The 5,577-nt window shown below is 35.1% G+C and overlaps 1 long non-coding RNA gene across 1 annotated transcript in view; it reads right to left on the bottom strand.

The window, feature by feature from the left end:
* Positions 1–5,577, bottom strand: part of LOC111088765 — a 21,150-nt gene that overhangs the window by 3,766 nt on the left and 11,807 nt on the right. The window contains exon 2 of the long non-coding RNA XR_002613189.1: positions 5,333–5,338. This is a non-coding gene — a long non-coding RNA (uncharacterized LOC111088765). The remainder of the gene's footprint in view (positions 1–5,332; positions 5,339–5,577) is intronic.

The raw sequence follows: 5,577 nt of genomic DNA, 5'->3' as shown, positions 1-5,577 counted from the left end.
TGTTATAGAGCGACTGTTGAAAGTAAGTGTATCGGTAAAGTTATATTCAGAAAGAATAAACCAGTTTTATTAAGTAAGGACTTGTGTCGCTAAAGTTTCGTCGGAACGAAGTTACAGAAAAATCAATTAACAAACGGAGACGTAACAGTATTTTAAGAAATCTAATAATGGAGTATTAATAACGTATGAGAATTATGAAGATTTAATAAATATAAAGCTAAAAACTAACTAAATTCTGATACCTATTTCAGTATTTTATCATTAGAAGTTACTACAAGATAATTTTTTTTTAATTTGAAAAGGGGAATAGGGATCGTCAAAAAAGGAAAAAAATGCAAAGATTATATTTTCAAGCCTACAACTAGGGACTTTAAAAAGGTAAACAAATTAGGCTGGAAATAGAGTCTACATTATTTTCTCAAGCTACAAGTTCCTATTTTGACTCCATGTCTACTTCGTTTCTCATTGATGAAGAGATCTTGTGTTAATAAACCTTTATATTTGCGATTAATAATAAATAAGATTCAAGAAAACGTGAAAAGCACACTAATTTGGTGTCATATTTCGAACAAATTTAGTAATAGTTTTTCTTAACTGAGAGCGTTTGGGGATTTGCTAAAAAAAATCAAGGTTACATATCCTTACAATCTTGTAATCTTTCAAGTGAAAATAAAAAGCTTTTTGAAATTGAGGAAAACTTTCAAATAGAACTTCGTTCAAACCTGTAAATGAGAAATTGGCCAACGAGTGCACGCGAGGCAAAAACGTGTTTTAGGAAATATTACAAGTTGTGGCACAGTGTAAGTTTTGTTTCGACTATCTGTACACGCATGAAATGTTTTTAAATTGACTACTTGCCCTCCGTCCTTCCTATCGACTTTGGTTTGGTGAACTCTTCCATCTCAATGCCATCTTAAAATTCAGAACCTCAAATTGGCACAACTGCTAAAACAGCTGGCCACCCCTGCTCTGAATCAACCGTGTTTATTTTTCAATACTACTTTAACCATAACTTTGACAAGCATACGTAAATTAATTATGATCAGGGATTCAAATCCAGGATCCATTGAGAAACAATAGCACTAATTAAAACATATTCCTACAGCTAAAATACCAGAAGGTCTTCGAGTATATTTTTTGAAAATTGAACAGTTTATAATTCTCGTGCTACTTGTAAGTAGGTATCTATATAAATACAATAGTACCGTCTGTTGTATGTCCATGTAACTACTTCGCTGGGTGTGGATGAATATTCACCGAAATTGGTATGGTGGTTCATTAGGTCCATGCGGGGGTACATACAAATTTTCAATTTTGCGGTTTTCATGGGCGTTTTTTTACCACTACTTCGCCCCCCTACTGATGGACCTTCACCAAATTTGGTATGAAGATTTGTTGGGTCTATGAAGAAATACATGCAAAGTTACGGTTGTACATTTTGTGTTTTACAGTTTTTATGGGCATTTTTCACAATTACATACAAGGGAAACAACTTTTCATGTCCTAAGATAACCTTTCATTAATCATGAATTTCCATACTTCAGGTAGTAGTTTATAGGATAAAATTAATAAATTTGCTACTTTGGTTAATGGATATTCGCGAATATATGTTCAAGAGCAACTACAAATGAGGTAACCCCCCCTCCCCCCACAGCTCATATACTGCTACATGTACAAGTGTTCTTCAGTTCTTCCAAGTTTAGTATTTTAACGAATTTACATAGTAATGTGTTAAATGACAAAACGCCTCAGCTTGTAATTATTAAACTTAATGATACCCACAATTCAACCGTTTTAGTTTACAGCCTGCTTAAACTTAGCCAGCGTAGTCTTTGATGTTCTGCGAATACATACATACACTTATTTTAAACGGTTACGTGCACTTAGTACTAAAGAGTGGGTTATTGATACTTTTTTTTTTTTTACCTTACCTGGTTGGAAGACCACCTCATTAGGTTTCGCAGCTAAAACTAAACATCTCATCCTTAAATGTATGATGAGCCATTCTGGAGTCTGTCTGTTTATTCTAATTGGGGTGGCGCTAAACAAGTACACTTTCGAAACGAAGTCCTTTTTGGAAGCTCCTATTTTTCTTTTTACTCGCGATGATTTCTTTCAGAATAAAACAACAAACCGTGATAGATTTTTCGCACGGCGTCACCAGTATGGCAGACACTGATCAATTACAGTTCCTCGGTCGATAACCGAAAGTGATTTCGATATAAAATTATTTTAGTTTGTGTGTTGACCTTTGTACTAGAGACGAAGGTGACTATTTCAACAAAATTACAAAAGGAGGAGACACATGTAAAACGGCGTTGCTGTGACTCACTAAAACATAGAGAGTTGAAACTTTCTACGTCACCATACTGAAGATAATACTTGGTCATATGGTTTCGTTAAATGGTTTTTCAATTCGTGTGATATCATCCAGTACAAGCTTGCAGTGACAAAGCGTAAGCTCGCGTAGAACTTCCACAGATATATGCATAGTGAGGCCATAAAACGTACACGTGTGCGAGAGTATAAACGTAGAGTAAATGAGTGATATAGGGTACTAAAACATTCTCACTTATGTGTATCAAAGTGATAAAATAAAATTTAGATAAATTTGTGTGACACACACACTGACTCAAACTTACACATGTGTGTGACTGAGAGACATGATTAAACAGTTTTATTTAGGTATATTTGTGTGACGCACTAACTCAAACTTACACGTGTATGTTACCGAGAGACACGATAAAACAGTTATATTTAGGTAAATTTGTGTGACACACTAACTCAAACTTACACGTGTATGTGACCGAGAGACACGATTAAACAGTTTTATTTAGGTAAATTTGTGTGACACACTAACTTACACGTGTATGTGACCGAGAGACACGATTAAACAGTTATATTTAGGTAAATTTGTGTGACGCACTGACTCAAACTTACACATGTGTGTGACTGAGAGACATGATTAAACAGTTATATTTACGTAAATTTGTGTGACACACTAACTTACACGTGTATGTGACAGAGAGACACGATTAAACAGTTTTATTTCGAATCAATGGCGTATTTTATTTTCAAAGTGGGGTTGGGGACAAGTTTGTGTAGCTGGAGTATGCGTGAGGTTATTGAATGAAAAAGGTATTTCATTCCTCAAAAAGTACGGGGGACCTATTCCCCCGTGAAAATTATGCCTATGTTTCTAATCTATATAACTAACTTCTCTTGATGCGAAAGTGATGATTATTACTTAGATGTGTGACACACTGACTCAATAAAATTTACAAGGATCTATGATTATGTGACACGATTAAACTTACATTTAGGTATGGCAGAAAAGCGTGTGTCACTGATTATATTAGAAACGTTTTGCAGGCATATGTGTGTATAAACTCTATTTGTAAGGCAAATAACCGTCAGCAGGGCTTCACATCTAAATGTTTAATAAGTACGTATTGTTACGACAGCGGAAGTCACGTGACGCTAGTAACACGTCATGAGCTTCTAGAAAATTCATGTCTCTTCGTGAAGCCTCGAGTGTTTACTAGATGTGCGGTATTCTTGTATATAAGACCGCCAAGAAGTGACGGCAACAAGGGGAATTGAATTGCAGACAGAGATAGAGACGACAATTGAGTCAAGCGCGTGAATCGTTCGTTCGTTGTGAATTATAGCGTTTGTTTAAGTTATAGCGTGACTGTAGAAATTAAGTGTATTGCAAAGTTGTATTGAGAAAGAATAAACTAGTTTTATTTAAGAAAGGACTCGTGTCGCTTAAGTTTCATCGGAAAGAAATTATACGGGAAATTAACTAACGACCAGAGACGTAACAGTATTTATACTTGAGATTCGTCACTACACATAAATATGATGATGTGTAAATCATAGGCCACATTGTGGCGACATCTACACTTATATATAACTTTTTTTTTTGTAGTTTAAGCACAAATCTACACAGTGGGCTATCTGTGCTGTGCCCACCATGGGCATCGAAGCCTGGCTTTAGTGTTATAAGCCTTCAGACTTGCCGCTGTGGGACCAAATGTAACGTAGACTGTTTCTGTGCGAAACTACTTAAATTAGCTTTGAAACTATGCTGCGAAACTACTTAAATTAGCTTTGAAACTATGCTGCGAAACTACTTAAATTAGCTTTGAAACTATGCTTCTATTATCATCTTTGAAATCTTAGCGAAACAAATATTTATTTTTTTGTGTCTACGAACAACAAACTATGAAGTTTGATTTATTCACTAGAATCATTTATTTGAAAACTTTTCTTATAACATTAAAGGTAAAGGTCACTCGGTGAAAGTTCAAACAAACTTTACTAGACTTTCTTCTTTATGATAAGACATAGCGTGTTCAGATGGCGAGCTGTTTTCATTTTATGACGTCTTATGACGTCAAGAGAACTGGATCTGCAGTTCTGAAGTTTGCGTACTTGCTCAAGTGTACCATACACAGTACGCAAGTCAAAACCTCTATCCACTGACGTAATAATCATTTATTGTATTATCCTTTCTATCCTTCATAAAGTTCTTAGAAATGTAATAATTAATCAAACAATTGTTATATGTGGCGTCCTGTCGGCGATATAAGTTAGGACTGTTTTTATTGCGTGTAATAGTAGGACTTTTTTGTTTTTTTTACTTTTACTGAAGGCTCGTGGATTGTTTGTTAATTTTGAATTTCGCGCAAAGCTACACGAGGGCTAACTGCTCTAAGCCGTCCCTAATTTAGCAGTGAATGACTAGAGGGAAGGCAGCTAATCATCACCGCCAACTCTTGGGTTACTATTTTACCAACGAATAGTAGGATTGACCGTCACATTATAACACACCCACGGCATATTTGGTGGGGCGGGGATTCGAACCCGCAACCCTCAGATTGCGAGTCGAGCGCCCTAACCACGTGGCCATTCAGGGCCGGCTCATGAAGAAAGTGCGTCTTTTGAAAATACCAGCTGATATAATTTTTTTCTCATCATCAAAAGTTTGAATTTGGGCGATAAAGAGGTGAGAGACGCGGTCTCTTCTTGGGTTTGCCATTGTCACTGAGTTATACTGATTTCGAGGAAACATACACAAACATAAGACAGTCAACTTTACTTGAAAGGTTTGTAATACGCCATAAGCAATTATCACAGACTACATAAAATAAACGTAATACATTTCACGGCCATGGGAATAATAAGTTTCATTTTTCAATTAAAATATTCATTTCATACTCACTAAAAAGCATAATTTCTTTTCGAATGGAAGGTTATCGATCTTTTGGTGCGAGATATCGTTAATATCAGATAATATCTAAAAATATATGCAGAGTTTCGATACACACATCTGTCAGATATTATAAGAATGTTAAGATATATGTTATAAAAACTTAGAGTGACTTATATGACAGAAATATAATTCATATGGTACGAAAAATGTAAACTTCACTTAGCATTGAGACGTCTATATTAATAAAACACAAAACCCTAAATTTGATAGCACGAGTATGTATGTATTTGAATGTTTGTAACACAGATATAAACAATTTCACAGAGCATAAAAAATAAGATTTTAGATACTACTGT

Source organism: Limulus polyphemus, unplaced genomic scaffold (genome assembly GCF_000517525.1).
Source record: "Limulus polyphemus unplaced genomic scaffold, Limulus_polyphemus-2.1.2 Scaffold4384, whole genome shotgun sequence".
Taxonomy (NCBI): Eukaryota; Metazoa; Arthropoda; class Merostomata; order Xiphosura; family Limulidae; genus Limulus; species Limulus polyphemus.
Note: the sequence above shows the minus strand (reverse complement) of the source record. Positions and strands in the feature narration are given on the sequence as shown.